The sequence below is a fragment of the Hemitrygon akajei genome, chromosome 1, assembly GCF_048418815.1.
Source record: "Hemitrygon akajei chromosome 1, sHemAka1.3, whole genome shotgun sequence".
NCBI classification, from domain to species: Eukaryota; Metazoa; Chordata; class Chondrichthyes; order Myliobatiformes; family Dasyatidae; genus Hemitrygon; species Hemitrygon akajei.
In genome coordinates, this window is record NC_133124.1 from 1545551 (window position 1) to 1566070 (window position 20520).

General features: G+C 47.7%; 14 non-coding genes across 14 annotated transcripts; all 14 read right to left on the reverse strand.

The window, feature by feature from the left end:
• Positions 1-660: 660 nt before the first annotated feature.
• trnay-gua (transfer RNA tyrosine (anticodon GUA)) lies at positions 661-746 on the reverse strand. Its single transcript is given in 2 exon segments — positions 661-696; positions 710-746. It is a non-coding gene; the product is annotated as a tRNA-Tyr (tRNA).
• A 482-nt stretch (positions 747-1228) lies between these two features.
• On the reverse strand, positions 1229-1301 carry trnaa-ugc (transfer RNA alanine (anticodon UGC)). The gene has a single exon. It is a non-coding gene; the product is annotated as a tRNA-Ala (tRNA).
• Positions 1302-5115: 3814 nt separating this feature from the next.
• On the reverse strand, positions 5116-5188 carry trnaa-agc (transfer RNA alanine (anticodon AGC)). The gene has a single exon. It is a non-coding gene; the product is annotated as a tRNA-Ala (tRNA).
• Positions 5189-6808: 1620 nt separating this feature from the next.
• Positions 6809-6894, reverse strand: trnay-gua (transfer RNA tyrosine (anticodon GUA)). The gene is given in 2 exon segments: positions 6809-6844; positions 6858-6894. It is a non-coding gene; the product is annotated as a tRNA-Tyr (tRNA).
• A 482-nt stretch (positions 6895-7376) lies between these two features.
• trnaa-agc (transfer RNA alanine (anticodon AGC)) lies at positions 7377-7449 on the reverse strand. The gene has a single exon. It is a non-coding gene; the product is annotated as a tRNA-Ala (tRNA).
• Positions 7450-9064: 1615 nt separating this feature from the next.
• On the reverse strand, positions 9065-9150 carry trnay-gua (transfer RNA tyrosine (anticodon GUA)). Its single transcript is given in 2 exon segments — positions 9065-9100; positions 9114-9150. It is a non-coding gene; the product is annotated as a tRNA-Tyr (tRNA).
• Positions 9151-9632: 482 nt separating this feature from the next.
• trnaa-agc (transfer RNA alanine (anticodon AGC)) lies at positions 9633-9705 on the reverse strand. The gene has a single exon. It is a non-coding gene; the product is annotated as a tRNA-Ala (tRNA).
• A 1615-nt stretch (positions 9706-11320) lies between these two features.
• On the reverse strand, positions 11321-11406 carry trnay-gua (transfer RNA tyrosine (anticodon GUA)). Its single transcript is given in 2 exon segments — positions 11321-11356; positions 11370-11406. It is a non-coding gene; the product is annotated as a tRNA-Tyr (tRNA).
• Positions 11407-11888: 482 nt separating this feature from the next.
• Positions 11889-11961, reverse strand: trnaa-ugc (transfer RNA alanine (anticodon UGC)). Its single transcript has one exon. It is a non-coding gene; the product is annotated as a tRNA-Ala (tRNA).
• A 1615-nt stretch (positions 11962-13576) lies between these two features.
• trnay-gua (transfer RNA tyrosine (anticodon GUA)) lies at positions 13577-13662 on the reverse strand. The gene is given in 2 exon segments: positions 13577-13612; positions 13626-13662. It is a non-coding gene; the product is annotated as a tRNA-Tyr (tRNA).
• A 482-nt stretch (positions 13663-14144) lies between these two features.
• On the reverse strand, positions 14145-14217 carry trnaa-ugc (transfer RNA alanine (anticodon UGC)). Its single transcript has one exon. It is a non-coding gene; the product is annotated as a tRNA-Ala (tRNA).
• Positions 14218-15833: 1616 nt separating this feature from the next.
• Positions 15834-15919, reverse strand: trnay-gua (transfer RNA tyrosine (anticodon GUA)). The gene is given in 2 exon segments: positions 15834-15869; positions 15883-15919. It is a non-coding gene; the product is annotated as a tRNA-Tyr (tRNA).
• A 482-nt stretch (positions 15920-16401) lies between these two features.
• On the reverse strand, positions 16402-16474 carry trnaa-ugc (transfer RNA alanine (anticodon UGC)). The gene has a single exon. It is a non-coding gene; the product is annotated as a tRNA-Ala (tRNA).
• A 3814-nt stretch (positions 16475-20288) lies between these two features.
• On the reverse strand, positions 20289-20361 carry trnaa-agc (transfer RNA alanine (anticodon AGC)). Its single transcript has one exon. It is a non-coding gene; the product is annotated as a tRNA-Ala (tRNA).
• Between the last annotated feature and the right edge of the window lie 159 nt (positions 20362-20520).

Below are 20520 nucleotides of genomic sequence, written 5' to 3' on the forward strand. Positions count from 1 at the left end.
AATGCGTACATAACCACAACGCAAACCTGTTCCAAGAGTTCCCTTGTGCAAAGAGCCATAACGTCTTCATCCGGTCCCTTAATGTACAGCTACCTCTTCTATTTCGCAGCTCACACATCAATCCTCTTGGAGAAAAATGAACAATTTTCTTCCGACTTGTGCCAACACACAAATGGGCAGACGTGCCCCTCACCTGATATATGAAAAGTACAACAGGCCGACAACACTACCGCTAGTTAGCTTCGCTTAATACGGTGCCCTCCAACGATGTGCCGAAATTCAGATTCTGGCATCCCTTGCTCTGTCGCTTTGGAATGGCTGAAGCTAGAGTGACTGCAAAAAGTCTTCCAACGAAGAGGTCACCGATGTTCCCCCTGGGCCTTTGTGTCAGTCTCTTCCTCTATACACTTGCTACGAAGGGCAGATTTCGATCTTTCTATTACTCAGGGAGCGGTGAGAGCTGTGCTACTGTCAGGGCAGCCTGCGTGAGGAAACAGCGTTCTGAAATGTGAGCGAGTGATATGCTGGCATTGCCTATTATGTGATCAAATGCCTGTTTCTTCTGTCCCGTCAAGAGTCGTAGCGAATGCATTCTTGTGCGCACCAGCGAAAAGCTCTGTGGTATGCAATTGATGATGGGCGCAGTAAAAGAAGACCTGATCCTTCGAGCCGGAATCGAACCAGCGACCTAAGGATGACTCCATTTCCTCTACAGTCCTCCGCTCTACCAACTGAGCTATCGAAGGAAAAGCGACAATCATTATGCAGAATTCAGCCTGGCATCTGTCGAGCGATGGCAAAACCCGGCCTATGGCAACTATCTCGTCCTTCCAGCACTGGGGACCACAGGTCACGGGATGATGCATATCTCCGCGCTTCTGACATTTCTACGTACACTACGATACCAACACAGCTGTTTCATCGTTCTTGCCCATTCAAATAAAAGGTGACTCAGCTTTCTCTTTTCACCCAGTATCCAGGGCAATGTCCTTATAGCCACTCACCTGATTTATGCCTGAATCGTCGTCTGCAGCTCATGCATTACTGAAACACCAGCTGCCAGCTAGCTTTTCCTCCTATCTGCTTTCAACGCAGCAAACCTACCACATTTTCTCCCTGCCCTTCGACTGAGACACTTTCCGCTCCATGTCCGCCAGCCGCATCTTTTGTGCATTCCAAGCTTCGCAGGCACTTGATGAGACGAATTCCTCTGAATACAAAATGTCCATGGAGAATGCGAGCATCGATCTCGCTACCTCTCGCATGCAAAGCGAGCGCTCTACCATTTGAGCTAATTCCCCAGCACATCCCGCTAACCTGCTATTATTTGCTCACCCCGACAAACACCATTGCATGCCTGCCCACTGTTCAGCGATACACAATCAGCAGCTCACCTACAGTCACTCACTCATCAACCCACCAATCACACACACTCACTCACTCATCAACCCACCAGTCACACACACATACTCACGCTCTCTGCCACTGTCAATATGCATGACCTCAATCTGCAGTTCATTATCCACCATGAAACCTATTATCCTTCCATCCCTTTTTACAACTGCTTGTTATAGCAGTTTCAGTTGATCTCTTCAGTTCAATGTAGCGACTAACATTCACTTTACCATCGCTTCCTCACATAGACACCGACGCATACCGTGTAATCTGCCGCGTGCCCTCTCCCCATATCCCTTAACCCCGCTATCTATAAGAGCTCTATCTAATTCTCTCTAGAATGCATCCAGAGACTTCTGGGGCAGAGCATTCCACATATCCACCACTCTCTGGGTGAAAAAGTTTGTCCGCAGCTCTGTTCTAAATGGCCTACCCCTTATTCTTAAACTGTGGCCTCTAGTTCTGGACTCGCCCATCAGTGGGAACATGCTTCCTGCTTCCAGTGTCCAATCCCTTAATAATCTTATATGCTTCAATCAGATCCCCTCTCATCCTTCTAAATTCCAGTGTATACAAGTCCAGTCGCTCCAATCATTCAACATATGACAGTCCCGCCATTCCGGGAATTAAACTTGTGAACTTACGCTACATTCCCTCAATAGCAAGAATGTCCTTCCTCAAATTTGGAGACCAAAACTGCACTCAATACTCCAGGTGGGGTCTCACTAGGGCCCTCAACAGCTGCAGAAGGACCTCTTTACTCCTATACTCAATTCCTCTTGTTAATAAAGCCAGCATGCCATCAGATATCTTCACTGCCTGCTGTACCTGCATGATGGATTTTATTGACTGATGTACAAGAACACCTAGATCTCGTTGTACTTCCCCTTTTCCTAACTTGACTCCATTTAGATAGTAATCTGCCTTCCTGTTCTTGCCATCAAAGTAGATAACCTCACATTTATCCACATTAAACTGCATCAGCCATACATTTGCACGGATCTATGGACTGTTCCGCCTCAGAAGGCAGTGGATGTCAATTCTCTGGACTGAAAGAGTTAGATTGAGCTCTTAAAGATAGCAGAGTCAAGGGATATGGGCAGAAGGCAGGAACGGGGTGAAAGATTATGGATGATCAGCCATGATCAGACTGAATGGCTGTGCAGGCTCGATGGGCGGATTGGCCTACTCCTGCACCTATTGACTACTGTCCATTCAGATGGCGGTGTCATCCACTTCTGACAGATTATACAACTCCATCTTCAACTGAGCATTCTGCTGGAAATCTACACTGCTGTCAAAGAGAGCATTCTCGTATCTCCCATTGCCGCCTATTTCTATGCAGCATTCTCGGACATTTTTGGAAAACTGCAGCCAGATGTCTAGTCAGCTGAAAAGCTGAATGTCTGAAGTCGATCATTACTGGAGCATTTGCCTTTGTCCTGGACGGATGATGGGCAAGAGAACACAGTGCGTACATAACCATACCGCAAACCTGTTCCAAGAGCTCCCTTGTGCAAAGAGCCATAACGTCTTCATCCGGTCACTTAATGTACAACTACCTCTTCTATTTCGCAGCTCACACTTCAATCCTCTTGGAGAAATTATGAAGAATTATCTTCCGACTTGTGCCACCACACAAATGGGCAGACGTGCCCCTCACCTGATATATGAAAAGTAGAACAGACCGACAACACTACCGCTAGTTAGCTTCACTTTATACTGTTACGAAGGATGAACAACTCTGATGGGCAGAAGGGTGCAGAGTGGCCCATGGCCCCCATTTTGGAGAATCGCAAATCGCTACTGTTTCGATGCTGTTATCAAGGAAGTAAGATAGATAAAGGAAATCTGCCAGGGCAGTTGTTATTGATAACAGCTCATGAAAGTTAATGAGAGAGAGACACAGCTAAGAGTTACCCAGGGTGGATCGTCTCCTAGTGACAAAAGAGGAGATTTACTGCTATTGTCTTTTGGAGAAAGATTGTTTACTTGGTACTGTTCTATTCATTGAAATCCCTCAGGGGACAGCCAGAGTAGGCTGGTGTGATGGGTTAAGTCATTCAAACCAGATTGACACCTGAGACCCCGTGAGTGGGGATAAAATTGAGGTCTGGGGTGACACACCTCAGACACACCAGGAGAAACGCCAGTGAGCAGCAGAAACCCACGAGACAGTGTGGGACATCGGAGACCGAACGAAGGGTCGGTAAATTTTAACTCACAGTGTTTATATCAAGACCGGTGGGGGCTTGTGTGTGTGTCCACCCTTGCCTGGGTGACGAGTCCACCACGGAAGAACGGTCTAGCTAAAGGACGGAGGGGTCACACTTGAATGGCCACAACAAGGACACATCGATGGATCGAAATCGTAAAGAAAGGTTGGCAAAGACCATAGCTGTTACTGTTTGCGCGCTCTCTTTCTCTAGTCTCTCTCTCTCTCCAACAATTGCAATACATTGACTGACAACTACCGCAGCCTGCATGAACGGAACTGAACTTTACATTTCCATATGACAATTCATTTTCCCCGGGACAACCATAAAGCCTCTTTTATTATTGATTATTATTATACCCGCACTTTTAGGTTTAGTATCGCTAACGTATATTATCTGTATATTTGCATTGATACTGATTTATATATTTTTACTAAATAAACACTGTTGAAAATACTACCACCAGACTCCAAGGGACACTTCTATCTTTGCTGGTAAGACACAAAGTTCCGGGGTAGGTAATAATACGGTGCGCTCCAACGATGTGCCGAAATTCAGATTCTGGCATCCCTTGCTCTGTCGCTTTGGAATGGCTGAAGCTAGAGTGACCGCAAAAAGTCTTCCAACGAAGAGGTCACCGATGTTCCCCCTGGGCCTTTGTGTCAGTCTCTTCCTCTATACAATTGCTACGAAGGGCAGATTTCGATCCTTCTGTTAAACAGGGAGCGGTGAGTGCTGTGGTACTGTCAGGGCAGCCTGCGTGAGGAAACAGCGTTCTGAAATGTGAGCGAGTGATATGCTGGCATTGCCTATTATGTGCTCAAATGCCTGTTTCTTCTGTCCCGTCAAGAGTCGTAGCAAATGCATTCTTGTGCGCGCCAGCGAAAAGCTCTGTGGTATGTAATTGATGATGGGCGCAGTAAAAGAAGACATGATCCTTCGAGCCGGAATCGAACCAGCGACCTAAGGATGACTCCATTTCCTCTACAGTCCTCCGCTCTACCAACTGAGCGATCGAAGGAAAAGCGACAATCATTATGCAGAATTCAGCCTGGCATCTGTCGAGCGATGGCAAAACCCGGCCTATGGCAACTATCTCGTCCTTCCAGCACTAGGGGCCACAGGTCACGGGATGATGCATATCTCCGCGCTTCTGACATTTCTACGTACACTACGATACCAACACAGCTCTTTCATCGAACTTGCCAAGTTCAAATAAAAGGTGACTCAGCTTTCTCATTTCACCCAGTATCCAGGGCAATGTCCTTATAGCCACTCACCTGATTTATGCCTGAATCGTCGTCTGCAGCTCATGCATTACTGAAACACCAGCTGCCAGCTAGCCTTTCCTCCTATCTGCTTTCAACGCAGCAAACCTACCACATTTTCTCCCTGCCCTTCGACTGACACACTTTCCGCTCCATGTCCGCCAGCCGCATCTTTTGTGCATTCCAAGCTTCGCAGGCACTTGCTGAGACGAATTCCTCTGAATACAAAATGTCCATGGAGAATGCGAGCATCGATCTCGCTACCTCTCGCATGCTAAGCGAGCGCTCTACCATTTGAGCTAATTCCCCAGCACATCCCGCTAACCTGCTATAATTTGCTCACCCCGACAAACACCATTGCATGCCTGCCACTGTTCAGCGATACACAATCAGCAGCTCACCTACAGTCACTCACTCATCAACCCACCAATCACACACACTCACTCACTCACTCATCAACCCACCAGTCACACACACATACTCACGCTCTCTGCCACTGTCAATATGCATGACCTCAATCTGCAGTTCATTATCCACCATGAAACCTATTATCCTTCCATCGCTTTATACAACTGTTTGTTATAGCAGTTTCAATTGATCTCTCCAGTTCAATGTAACGACTAACATTCACTTTACCATCGCTTCTTCACAGAGACACCCACACGTACCGTGTAATCTGTCGCATTCGTGAACATCCATATTCACCGCAACTGAAATCTAACCCCTCAAAAACAAGATTTCACCAACAACACACTTAATAAAAATAGTTGAGGAAACACTTTTTCACCCCGATAGCTGCGGATCTATGCAATGCTCCGCCTCAGGAGGCAGTGGAGGCCAGTTCTCTCGATTGAAAATGTTAGATAGGGCTCCTAAAGATACCAGGGTCAAGGGATATGGGCAGAAGGCAGGGACGGGGTGCTGATTGTGGATGATCAGCCATGGTCAGACAGAATGGCGGTGCAGGCACGATGGGCGGAATGGCCTACTCCTGCACCTACTGTCTACTGTCCATTCAGATGGCGACGTCATCCACTTCTTTCAGATTGTACAACTCCACCTTCAACTGAGCATTCTGCTGGAAATCTACACGGCCGTCAAAGAGATCTTTCTCGTATCACCCATTGCCGCCTATTTCTATGCAGCATTCTCGGACGTTTCTGGAAAACTGCAGCCAGATGTCCAGTCAGCTGAAAAGCGCAATGACTCAAGTCGATCATTCCTGGAGCGTTTGCCTTTGTCCTGGACGGATGATGCGCAAGAGAACACAGTGCGTACATAACCACAACGCAAACCTGTTCCAAGAGTTCCCTTGTGCAAAGAGCCATAACGTCTTCATCCGGTCCCTTAATGTACAGCTACCTCTTCTATTTCGCAGCTCACACATCAATCCTCTTGGAGAAAAATGAACAATTTTCTTCCGACTTGTGCCACCACACAAATGGGCAGACGTGCCCCTCACCTGATATACGAAAAGTACAACAGGCCGACAACACTACCGCTAGTTAGCTTCGCTTTATACGGTGCCCTGTAACGATGTGCCGAAATTCAGATTCTGGCATCCCTTGCTCTGTCGCTTTGGAATGGCTGAAGCTAGAGTGACCGCAAAAAGTCTTCCAACGAAGAGGTCACCGATGTTCCCCCTGGGCCTTTGTGTCAGTCTCTTCCTCTATACACTTGCTACGAAGGGCAGATTTCGATCTTTCTATTACTCAGGGAGCGGTGAGAGCTGTGGTACTGTCAGGGCAGCCTGCGTGAGGAAACAGCGTTCTGAAATGTGAGCGAGTGATATGCTGGCATTGCCTATTATGTGATCAAATGCCTGTTTCTTCTGTCCCGTCAAGAGTCGTAGCGAATGCATTCTTGTGCGCACCAGCGAAAAGCTCTGTGGTATGCAATTGATGATGGGCGCAGTAAAAGAAGACCTGATCCTTCGAGCCGGAATCGAACCAGCGACCTAAGGATGACTCCATTTCCTCTACAGTCCTCCGCTCTACCAACTGAGCTATCGAAGGAAAAGCGACAATCATTATGCAGAATTCAGCCTGGCATCTGTCGAGCGATGGCAAAACCCGGCCTATGGCAACTATCTCGTCCTTCCAGCACTGGGGGCCACAGGACACGGGATGATACATATCTCCGCGCTTCTGACATTTCTACGTACACTACGATACCAACACAGCTCTTTCATCGTCCTTGCCCGTTCAAATAAAAGGTGACTCAGCTTTCTCTTTTCACCCAGTAACCAGGGCAATGTCCTTATAGCCACTCACCTGATTTATGCCTGAATAGTCGTCTGCAGCTCATGCATTACTGAAACACCAGCTGCCAGCTAGCTTTTCCTCCTATCTGCTTTCAACGCAGCAAACCTACCACATTTTCTCCCTGCCCTTCGACTGACACACTTTCCGCTCCATGTCCGCCAGCCGCATCTTTGGTGCATTCCAAGCTTCGCAGGCACTTGATGAGACGAATTCCTCTGAATACAAAATGTCCATGGAGAATGCGAGCATCGATCTCGCTACCTCTCGCATGCTAAGCGAGCGCTCTACCATTTGAGCTAATTCCCCAGCACATCCCGCTAACATACTATAATTTGCTCACCCCGACAAACACCATTGCATGCCTGCCACTGTTCAGCGATACACAATCAGCAGCTCACCTACAGTCACTCACTCATCAACCCACCAATCACACACACTCACTCACTCATCAACCCACCAGTCACAAACACATACTCACGCTCTCTGCCACTGTCAATATGCATGACCTCAATCTGCAGTTCATTATCCACCATGAAACCTATTATCCTTCCATCCCTTTATACAACTGTTTGTTATAGCAGTTTCAATTGATCTCTCCAGTTCAATGTAGCGACTAACATTCACTTTACCATCGCTTCTTCACAGAGACACCCACACGTACCGTGTAATCTGTCGCATTCGTGAACATCCATATTCACCGCAACTGAAATCTAACCCCTCAAAAACAAGATTTCACCAACAACACACTTAATAAAAATAGTTGAGGAAACACTTTTTCACCGCGATAGCTGCGGATCTATGCAATGCTCCGCCTCAGGAGGCAGTGGAGGCCAGTTCTCTCGATTGAAAGGGTTAGATAGGGCTCCTAAAGATACCAGGGTCAAGGGATATGGGCAGAAGGCAGGGACGGGGTGCTGATTGTGGATGATCAGCCATGGTCAGACAGAATGGCGGTGCAGGCACGATGGGCGGAATGGCCTACTCCTGCACCTACTGTCTACTGTCCATTCAGATGGCGACGTCATCCACTTCTGACAGATTGTACAACTCCACCTTCAACTGAGCATTCTGCTGGAAATCTACACTGCCGTCAAAGAGATCTTTCTCGTATCACCCATTGCCGCCTATTTCTATGCAGCATTCTCGGACGTTTCTGGAAAACTGCAGCCAGGTGTCTAGTCAGCTGAAAAGCTGAACGACTAAAGTCGATAACGTTGGAGCATTTGCCTTTGTCCTGGACGGATGATGGGCAAGAGAACACAATGCGTACATAACCACAACGCAAACCTGTTCCAAGAGTTCCCTTGTGCAAAGAGCCATAACGTCTTCATCCGGTCCCTTAATGTACAGCTACCTCTTCTATTTCGCAGCTCACACATCAATCCTCTTGGAGAAAAATGAACAATTTTCTTCCGACTTGTGCCAACACACAAATGGGCAGACGTGCCCCTCACCTGATATATGAAAAGTACAACAGGCCGACAACACTACCGCTAGTTAGCTTCGCTTAATACGGTGCCCTCCAACGATGTGCCGAAATTCAGATTCTGGCATCCCTTGCTCTGTCGCTTTGGAATGGCTGAAGCTAGAGTGACTGCAAAAAGTCTTCCAACGAAGAGGTCACCGATGTTCCCCCTGAGCCTTTGTGTCAGTCTCTTCCTCTATACACTTGCTACGAAGGGCAGATTTCGATCTTTCTATTACTCAGGGAGCGGTGAGAGCTGTGGTACTGTCAGGGCAGCCTGCGTGAGGAAACAGCGTTCTGAAATGTGAGCGAGTGATATGCTGGCATTGCCTATTATGTGCTCAAATGCCTGTTTCTTCTGTCCCGTCAAGAGTCGTAGCGAATGCATTCTTGTGCGCACCAGCGAAAAGCTCTGTGGTATGCAATTGATGATGGGCGCAGTAAAAGAAGACCTGATCCTTCGAGCCGGAATCGAACCAGCGACCTAAGGATGACTCCATTTCCTCTACAGTCCTCCGCTCTACCAACTGAGCTATCGAAGGAAAAGCGACAATCATTATGCAGAATTCAGCCTGGCATCTGTCGAGCGATGGCAAAACCCGGCCTATGGCAACTATCTCGTCCTTCCAGCACTGGGGGCCACAGGACACGGGATGATGCATATCTCCGCGCTTCTGACATTTCTACGTACACTACGATACCAACACAGCTCTTTCATCGTCCTTGCCCGTTCAAATAAAAGGTGACTCAGCTTTCTCTTTTCACCCAGTAACCAGGGCAATGTCCTTATAGCCACTCACCTGATTTATGCCTGAATAGTCGTCTGCAGCTCATGCATTACTGAAACACCAGCTGCCAGCTAGCTTTTCCTCCTATCTGCTTTCAACGCAGCAAACCTACCACATTTTCTCCCTGCCCTTCGACTGACACACTTTCCGCTCCATGTCCGCCAGCCGCATCTTTGGTGCATTCCAAGCTTCGCAGGCACTTGATGAGACGAATTCCTCTGAATACAAAATGTCCATGGAGAATGCGAGCATCGATCTCGCTACCTCTCGCATGCTAAGCGAGCGCTCTACCATTTGAGCTAATTCCCCAGCACATCCCGCTAACATACTATAATTTGCTCACCCCGACAAACACCATTGCATGCCTGCCACTGTTCAGCGATACACAATCAGCAGCTCACCTACAGTCACTCACTCATCAACCCACCAATCACACACACTCACTCACTCATCAACCCACCAGTCACAAACACATACTCACGCTCTCTGCCACTGTCAATATGCATGACCTCAATCTGCAGTTCATTATCCACCATGAAACCTATTATCCTTCCATCCCTTTATACAACTGTTTGTTATAGCAGTTTCAATTGATCTCTCCAGTTCAATGTAGCGACTAACATTCACTTTACCATCGCTTCTTCACAGAGACACCCACACGTACCGTGTAATCTGTCGCATTCGTGAACATCCATATTCACCGCAACTGAAATCTAACCCCTCAAAAACAAGATTTCACCAACAACACACTTAATAAAAATAGTTGAGGAAACACTTTTTCACCGCGATAGCTGCGGATCTATGCAATGCTCCGCCTCAGGAGGCAGTGGAGGCCAGTTCTCTCGATTGAAAGGGTTAGATAGGGCTCCTAAAGATACCAGGGTCAAGGGATATGGGCAGAAGGCAGGGACGGGGTGCTGATTGTGGATGATCAGCCATGGTCAGACAGAATGGCGGTGCAGGCACGATGGGCGGAATGGCCTACTCCTGCACCTACTGTCTACTGTCCATTCAGATGGCGACGTCATCCACTTCTGACAGATTGTACAACTCCACCTTCAACTGAGCATTCTGCTGGAAATCTACACTGCCGTCAAAGAGATCTTTCTCGTATCACCCATTGCCGCCTATTTCTATGCAGCATTCTCGGACGTTTCTGGAAAACTGCAGCCAGGTGTCTAGTCAGCTGAAAAGCTGAACGACTAAAGTCGATAACGTTGGAGCATTTGCCTTTGTCCTGGACGGATGATGGGCAAGAGAACACAATGCGTACATAACCACAACGCAAACCTGTTCCAAGAGTTCCCTTGTGCAAAGAGCCATAACGTCTTCATCCGGTCCCTTAATGTACAGCTACCTCTTCTATTTCGCAGCTCACACATCAATCCTCTTGGAGAAAAATGAACAATTTTCTTCCGACTTGTGCCAACACACAAATGGGCAGACGTGCCCCTCACCTGATATATGAAAAGTACAACAGGCCGACAACACTACCGCTAGTTAGCTTCGCTTAATACGGTGCCCTCCAACGATGTGCCGAAATTCAGATTCTGGCATCCCTTGCTCTGTCGCTTTGGAATGGCTGAAGCTAGAGTGACTGCAAAAAGTCTTCCAACGAAGAGGTCACCGATGTTCCCCCTGAGCCTTTGTGTCAGTCTCTTCCTCTATACACTTGCTACGAAGGGCAGATTTCGATCTTTCTATTACTCAGGGAGCGGTGAGAGCTGTGGTACTGTCAGGGCAGCCTGCGTGAGGAAACAGCGTTCTGAAATGTGAGCGAGTGATATGCTGGCATTGCCTATTATGTGCTCAAATGCCTGTTTCTTCTGTCCCGTCAAGAGTCGTAGCGAATGCATTCTTGTGCGCACCAGCGAAAAGCTCTGTGGTATGCAATTGATGATGGGCGCAGTAAAAGAAGACCTGATCCTTCGAGCCGGAATCGAACCAGCGACCTAAGGATGACTCCATTTCCTCTACAGTCCTCCGCTCTACCAACTGAGCTATCGAAGGAAAAGCGACAATCATTATGCAGAATTCAGCCTGGCATCTGTCGAGCGATGGCAAAACCCGGCCTATGGCAACTATCTCGTCCTTCCAGCACTGGGGGCCACAGGACACGGGATGATACATATCTCCGCGCTTCTGACATTTCTACGTACACTACGATACCAACACAGCTCTTTCATCGTCCTTGCCCGTTCAAATAAAAGGTGACTCAGCTTTCTCTTTTCACCCAGTAACCAGGGCAATGTCCTTATAGCCACTCACCTGATTTATGCCTGAATAGTCGTCTGCAGCTCATGCATTACTGAAACACCAGCTGCCAGCTAGCTTTTCCTCCTATCTGCTTTCAACGCAGCAAACCTACCACATTTTCTCCCTGCCCTTCGACTGACACACTTTCCGCTCCATGTCCGCCAGCCGCATCTTTGGTGCATTCCAAGCTTCGCAGGCACTTGATGAGACGAATTCCTCTGAATACAAAATGTCCATGGAGAATGCGAGCATCGATCTCGCTACCTCTCGCATGCAAAGCGAGCGCTCTACCATTTGAGCTAATTCCCCAGCACATCCCGCTAACATACTATAATTTGCTCACCCCGACAAACACCATTGCATGCCTGCCACTGTTCAGCGATACACAATCAGCAGCTCACCTACAGTCACTCACTCATCAACCCACCAATCACACACACTCACTCACTCATCAACCCACCAGTCACAAACACATACTCACGCTCTCTGCCACTGTCAATATGCATGACCTCAATCTGCAGTTCATTATCCACCATGAAACCTATTATCCTTCCATCCCTTTATACAACTGTTTGTTATAGCAGTTTCAATTGATCTCTCCAGTTCAATGTAGCGACTAACATTCACTTTACCATCGCTTCTTCACAGAGACACCCACACGTACCGTGTAATCTGTCGCATTCGTGAACATCCATATTAACCGCAACTGAAATCTAACCCCTCAAAAACAAGATTTCACCAACAACACACTTAATAAAAATAGTTGAGGAAACACTTTTTCACCGCGATAGCTGCGGATCTATGCAATGCTCCGCCTCAGGAGGCAGTGGAGGCCAGTTCTCTCGATTGAAAGGGTTAGATAGGGCTCCTAAAGATACCAGGGTCAAGGGATATGGGCAGAAGGCAGGGACGGGGTGCTGATTGTGGATGATCAGCCATGGTCAGACAGAATGGCGGTGCAGGCACGATGGGCGAAATGGCCTACTCCTGCACCTACTGTCTACTGTCCATTCAGATGGCGACGTCATCCACTTCTGACAGATTGTACAACTCCACCTTCAACTGAGCATTCTGCTGGAAATCTACACTGCCGTCAAAGAGATCTTTCTCGTATCACCCATTGCCGCCTATTTCTATGCAGCATTCTCGGACATTTCTGGAACACTGCAGCCAGGTGTCTAGTCAGCTGAAAAGCTGAACGACTAAAGTCGATAACGTTGGAGCATTTGCCTTTGTCCTGGACGGATGATGGGCAAGAGAACACAATGCGTACATAACCACAACGCAAACCTGTTCCAAGAGTTCCCTTGTGCAAAGAGCCATAACGTCTTCATCCGGTCCCTTAATGTACAGCTACCTCTTCTATTTCGCAGCTCACACATCAATCCTCTTGGAGAAAAATGAACAATTTTCTTCCGACTTGTGCCAACACACAAATGGGCAGACGTGCCCCTCACCTGATATATGAAAAGTACAACAGGCCGACAACACTACCGCTAGTTAGCTTCGCTTAATACGGTGCCCTCCAACGATGTGCCGAAATTCAGATTCTGGCATCCCTTGCTCTGTCGCTTTGGAATGGCTGAAGCTAGAGTGACTGCAAAAAGTCTTCCAACGAAGAGGTCACCGATGTTCCCCCTGAGCCTTTGTGTCAGTCTCTTCCTCTATACACTTGCTACGAAGGGCAGATTTCGATCTTTCTATTACTCAGGGAGCGGTGAGAGCTGTGGTACTGTCAGGGCAGCCTGCGTGAGGAAACAGCGTTCTGAAATGTGAGCGAGTGATATGCTGGCATTGCCTATTATGTGATCAAATGCCTGTTTCTTCTGTCCCGTCAAGAGTCGTAGCGAATGCATTCTTGTGCGCACCAGCGAAAAGCTCTGTGGTATGCAATTGATGATGGGCGCAGTAAAAGAAGACCTGATCCTTCGAGCCGGAATCGAACCAGCGACCTAAGGATGACTCCATTTCCTCTACAGTCCTCCGCTCTACCAACTGAGCTATCGAAGGAAAAGCGACAATCATTATGCAGAATTCAGCCTGGCATCTGTCGAGCGATGGCAAAACCCGGCCTATGGCAACTATCTCGTCCTTCCAGCACTGGGGACCACAGGTCACGGGATGATGCATATCTCCGCGCTTCTGACATTTCTACGTACACTACGATACCAACACAGCTCTTTCATCGTCCTTGCCCGTTCAAATAAAAGGTGACTCAGCTTTCTCTTTTCACCCAGTAACCAGGGCAATGTCCTTATAGCCACTCACCTGATTTATGCCTGAATAGTCGTCTGCAGCTCATGCATTACTGAAACACCAGCTGCCAGCTAGCTTTTCCTCCTATCTGCTTTCAACGCAGCAAACCTACCACATTTTCTCCCTGCCCTTCGACTGACACACTTTCCGCTCCATGTCCGCCAGCCGCATCTTTTGTGCATTCCAAGCTTCGCAGGCACTTGATGAGACGAATTCCTCTGAATACAAAATGTCCATGGAGAATGCGAGCATCGATCTCGCTACCTCTCGCATGCAAAGCGAGCGCTCTACCATTTGAGCTAATTCCCCAGCACATCCCGCTAACATACTATTATTTGCTCACCCCGACAAACACCATTGCATGCCTGCCCACTGTTCAGCGATACACAATCAGCAGCTCACCTACAGTCACTCACTCATCAACGCACCAATCACACACACTCACTCACTCATCAACCCATCAGTCACAAACACATACTCACGCTCTCCGCCACTGTCAATATGCATGACCTCAATCTGCAATTCTTTAACCACCATGAAACCTATTATCCTTCCATCCCTTTATACAACTGCTTGTTATAGCAGTTTCAATTGATCTCTCCAGTTCAATGTAGCGACTAACATTCACTTTACCATCGCTTCTTCACAGAGACACCCACACGTACCGTGTAATCTGTCGCATTCGAGAACATCCATATTCACCGCAACTGAAATCTAACCCCTCAAAAACAAGATTTCACCAACAACACACTTAACAAACATAGTTGAGGAAACACTTTTTCACCGCGATAGCTGCGGATCTATGCAATGCTCCGCCTCAGAAGGCAGTGGAGGCCAGTTCTCTCGATTGAAAGGGTTAGATAGGGCTCCTAAAGATACCAGAGTCAAGGGATATGGGCAGAAGGCAGGGACGGGGTGCTGATTGTGGATGACCAGCCATGGTCAGACAGAATGGCGGTGCAGGCTCAATGGGCGGAATGGTCTACTCCTGCACCTATTGTCTACTGTCCATACAGATGGCGGCGTCATCCACTTCTGACAGATTGTACAACTCCATCTTCAACTGAGCATTCTGCTGGAAATCTACACTGCCGTCAAAGAGATCTTTCTCGTATCACCCATTGCCGCCTATTTCTATGCAGCATTCTCGGACGTTTCTGGAAAACTGCAGCCAGGTGTCTAGTCAGCTGAAAAGCTGAACGACTAAAGTCGATAACGTTGGAGCATTTGCCTTTGTCCTGGACGGATGATGGGCAAGAGAACACAATGCGTACATAACCACAACGCAAACCTGTTCCAAGAGTTCCCTTGTGCAAAGAGCCATAACGTCTTCATCCGGTCCCTTAATGTACAGCTACCTCTTCTATTTCGCAGCTCACACATCAATCCTCTTGGAGAAAAATGAACAATTTTCTTCCGACTTGTGCCAACACACAAATGGGCAGACGTGCCCCTCACCTGATATATGAAAAGTACAACAGGCCGACAACACTACCGCTAGTTAGCTTCGCTTAATACGGTGCCCTCCAACGATGTGCCGAAATTCAGATTCTGGCATCCCTTGCTCTGTCGCTTTGGAATGGCTGAAGCTAGAGTGACTGCAAAAAGTCTTCCAACGAAGAGGTCACCGATGTTCCCCCTGGGCCTTTGTGTCAGTCTCTTCCTCTATACACTTGCTACGAAGGGCAGATTTCGATCTTTCTATTACTCAGGGAGCGGTGAGAGCTGTGCTACTGTCAGGGCAGCCTGCGTGAGGAAACAGCGTTCTGAAATGTGAGCGAGTGATATGCTGGCATTGCCTATTATGTGATCAAATGCCTGTTTCTTCTGTCCCGTCAAGAGTCGTAGCGAATGCATTCTTGTGCGCACCAGCGAAAAGCTCTGTGGTATGCAATTGATGATGGGCGCAGTAAAAGAAGACCTGATCCTTCGAGCCGGAATCGAACCAGCGACCTAAGGATGACTCCATTTCCTCTACAGTCCTCCGCTCTACCAACTGAGCTATCGAAGGAAAAGCGACAATCATTATGCAGAATTCAGCCTGGCATCTGTCGAGCGATGGCAAAACCCGGCCTATGGCAACTATCTCGTCCTTCCAGCACTGGGGACCACAGGTCACGGGATGATGCATATCTCCGCGCTTCTGACATTTCTACGTACACTACGATACCAACACAGCTGTTTCATCGTTCTTGCCCATTCAAATAAAAGGTGACTCAGCTTTCTCTTTTCACCCAGTATCCAGGGCAATGTCCTTATAGCCACTCACCTGATTTATGCCTGAATCGTCGTCTGCAGCTCATGCATTACTGAAACACCAGCTGCCAGCTAGCTTTTCCTCCTATCTGCTTTCAACGCAGCAAACCTACCACATTTTCTCCCTGCCCTTCGACTGAGACACTTTCCGCTCCATGTCCGCCAGCCGCATCTTTTGTGCATTCCAAGCTTCGCAGGCACTTGATGAGACGAATTCCTCTGAATACAAAATGTCCATGGAGAATGCGAGCATCGATCTCGCTACCTCTCGCATGCAAAGCGAGCGCTCTACCATTTGAGCTAATTCCCCAGCACATCCCGCTAACCTGCTATTATTTGCTCACCCCGACAAACACCATTGCATGCCTGCCCACTGTTCAGCGATACACAATCAGCAGCTCACCTACAGTCACTCACTCATCAACCCACCAATCACACACACTCACTCACTCATCAACCCACCAGTCACACACACATACTCACGCTCTCTGCCACTGTCAATATGCATGACCTCAATCTGCAGTTCATTATCCACCATGAAACCTATTATCCTTCCATCCCTTTTTACAACTGCTTGTTATAGCAGTTTCAGTTGATCTCTTCAGTTCAATGTAGCGACTAACATTCACTTTACCATCGCTTCCTCACATAGACACCGACGCATACCGTGTAATCTGCCGCGTGCCCTCTCCCCATATCCCTTAACCCCGCTATCTATAAGAGCTCTATCTAATTCTCTCTAGAATGCATCCAGAGACTTCTGGGGCAGAGCATTCCACATATCCACCACTCTCTGGGTGAAAAAGTTTGTCCGCAGCTCTGTTCTAAATGGCCTACCCCTTATTCTTAAACTGTGGCCTCTAGTTCTGGACTCGCCCATCAGTGGGAACATGCTTCCTGCTTCCAGTGTCCAATCCCTTAATAATCTTATATGCTTCAATCAGATCCCCTCTCATCCTTCTAAATTCCAGTGTATACAAGTCCAGTCGCTCCAATCATTCAACATATGACAGTCCCGCCATTCCGGGAATTAAACTTGTGAACTTACGCTACATTCCCTCAATAGCAAGAATGTCCTTCCTCAAATTTGGAGACCAAAACTGCACTCAATACTCCAGGTGGGGTCTCACTAGGGCCCTCAACAGCTGCAGAAGGACCTCTTTACTCCTATACTCAATTCCTCTTGTTAATAAAGCCAGCATGCCATCAGATATCTTCACTGCCTGCTGTACCTGCATGATGGATTTTATTGACTGATGTACAAGAACACCTAGATCTCGTTGTACTTCCCCTTTTCCTAACTTGACTCCATTTAGATAGTAATCTGCCTTCCTGTTCTTGCCATCAAAGTAGATAACCTCACATTTATCCACATTAAACTGCATCAGCCATACATTTGCACGGATCTATGGACTGTTCCGCCTCAGAAGGCAGTGGATGTCAATTCTCTGGACTGAAAGAGTTAGATTGAGCTCTTAAAGATAGCAGAGTCAAGGGATATGGGCAGAAGGCAGGAACGGGGTGAAAGATTATGGATGATCAGCCATGATCAGACTGAATGGCTGTGCAGGCTCGATGGGCGGATTGGCCTACTCCTGCACCTATTGACTACTGTCCATTCAGATGGCGGTGTCATCCACTTCTGACAGATTATACAACTCCATCTTCAACTGAGCATTCTGCTGGAAATCTACACTGCTGTCAAAGAGAGCATTCTCGTATCTCCCATTGCCGCCTATTTCTATGCAGCATTCTCGGACATTTTTGGAAAACTGCAGCCAGATGTCTAGTCAGCTGAAAAGCTGAATGTCTGAAGTCGATCATTACTGGAGCATTTGCCTTTGTCCTGGACGGATGATGGGCAAGAGAACACAGTGCGTACATAACCATACCGCAAACCTGTTCCAAGAGCTCCCTTGTGCAAAGAGCCATAACGTCTTCATCCGGTCACTTAATGTACAACTACCTCTTCTATTTCGCAGCTCACACTTCAATCCTCTTGGAGAAATTATGAAGAATTATCTTCCGACTTGTGCCACCACACAAATGGGCAGACGTGCCCCTCACCTGATATATGAAAAGTAGAACAGACCGACAACACTACCGCTAGTTAGCTTCACTTTATACTGTTACGAAGGATGAACAACTCTGATGGGCAGAAGGGTGCAGAGTGGCCCATGGCCCCCATTTTGGAGAATCGCAAATCGCTACTGTTTCGATGCTGTTATCAAGGAAGTAAGATAGATAAAGGAAATCTGCCAGGGCAGTTGTTATTGATAACAGCTCATGAAAGTTAATGAGAGAGAGACACAGCTAAGAGTTACCCAGGGTGGATCGTCTCCTAGTGACAAAAGAGGAGATTTACTGCTATTGTCTTTTGGAGAAAGATTGTTTACTTGGTACTGTTCTATTCATTGAAATCCCTCAGGGGACAGCCAGAGTAGGCTGGTGTGATGGGTTAAGTCATTCAAACCAGATTGACACCTGAGACCCCGTGAGTGGGGATAAAATTGAGGTCTGGGGTGACACACCTCAGACACACCAGGAGAAACGCCAGTGAGCAGCAGAAACCCACGAGACAGTGTGGGACATCGGAGACCGAACGAAGGGTCGGTAAATTTTAACTCACAGTGTTTATATCAAGACCGGTGGGGGCTTGTGTGTGTGTCCACCCTTGCCTGGGTGACGAGTCCACCACGGAAGAACGGTCTAGCTAAAGGACGGAGGGGTCACACTTGAATGGCCACAACAAGGACACATCGATGGATCGAAATCGTAAAGAAAGGTTGGCAAAGACCATAGCTGTTACTGTTTGCGCGCTCTCTTTCTCTAGTCTCTCTCTCTCTCCAACAATTGCAATACATTGACTGACAACTACCGCAGCCTGCATGAACGGAACTGAACTTTACATTTCCATATGACAATTCATTTTCCCCGGGACAACCATAAAGCCTCTTTTATTATTGATTATTATTATACCCGCACTTTTAGGTTTAGTATCGCTAACGTATATTATCTGTATATTTGCATTGATACTGATTTATATATTTTTACTAAATAAACACTGTTGAAAATACTACCACCAGACTCCAAGGGACACTTCTATCTTTGCTGGTAAGACACAAAGTTCCGGGGTAGGTAATAATACGGTGCGCTCCAACGATGTGCCGAAATTCAGATTCTGGCATCCCTTGCTCTGTCGCTTTGGAATGGCTGAAGCTAGAGTGACCGCAAAAAGTCTTCCAACGAAGAGGTCACCGATGTTCCCCCTGGGCCTTTGTGTCAGTCTCTTCCTCTATACACTTGCTACGAAGGGCAGATTTCGATCCTTCTGTTAAACAGGGAGCGGTGAGTGCTGTGGTACTGTCAGGGCAGCCCGCGTGAGGAAACAGCGTTCTGAAAAGTGAGCGAGTGATATGCTGGCATTGCCTATTATGTGCTCAAATGCCTGTTTCTTCTGTCCCGTCAAGAGTCGTAGCAAATGCATTCTTGTGCGCGCCAGCGAAAAGCTCTGTGGTATGTAATTGATGATGGGCGCAGTAAAAGAAGACATGATCCTTCGAGCCGGAATCCAACCAGCGACCTAAGGATGACTCCATTTCCTCTACAGTCCTCCGCTCTACCAACTGAGCTATCGAAGGAAAAGCGACAATCATTATGCAGAATTCAGCCTGGCATCTGTCGAGCGATGGCAAAACCCGGCCTATGGCAACTATCTCGTCCTTCCAGCACTAGGGGCCACAGGTCACGGGATGATGCATATCTCCGCGCTTCTGACATTTCTACGTACACTACGATACCAACACAGCTCTTTCATCGAACTTGCCAAGTTCAAATAAAAGGTGACTCAGCTTTCTCATTTCACCCAGTATCCAGGGCAATGTCCTTATAGCCACTCACCTGATTTATGCCTGAATCGTCGTCTGCAGCTCATGCATTACTGAAACACCAGCTGCCAGCTAGCCTTTCCTCCTATCTGCTTTCAACGCAGCAAACCTACCACATTTTCTCCCTGCCCTTCGACTGACACACTTTCCGCTCCATGTCCGCCAGCCGCATCTTTTGTGCATTCCAAGCTTCGCAGGCACTTGCTGAGACGAATTCCTCTGAATACAAAATGTCCATGGAGAATGCGAGCATCGATCTCGCTACCTCTCGCATGCTAAGCGAGCGCTCTACCATTTGAGCTAATTCCCCAGCACATCCCGCTAACCTGCTATAATTTGCTCACCCCGACAAACACCATTGCATGCCTGCCACTGTTCAGCGATACACAATCAGCAGCTCACCTACAGTCACTCACTCATCAACCCACCAATCACACACACTCACTCACTCACTCATCAACCCACCAGT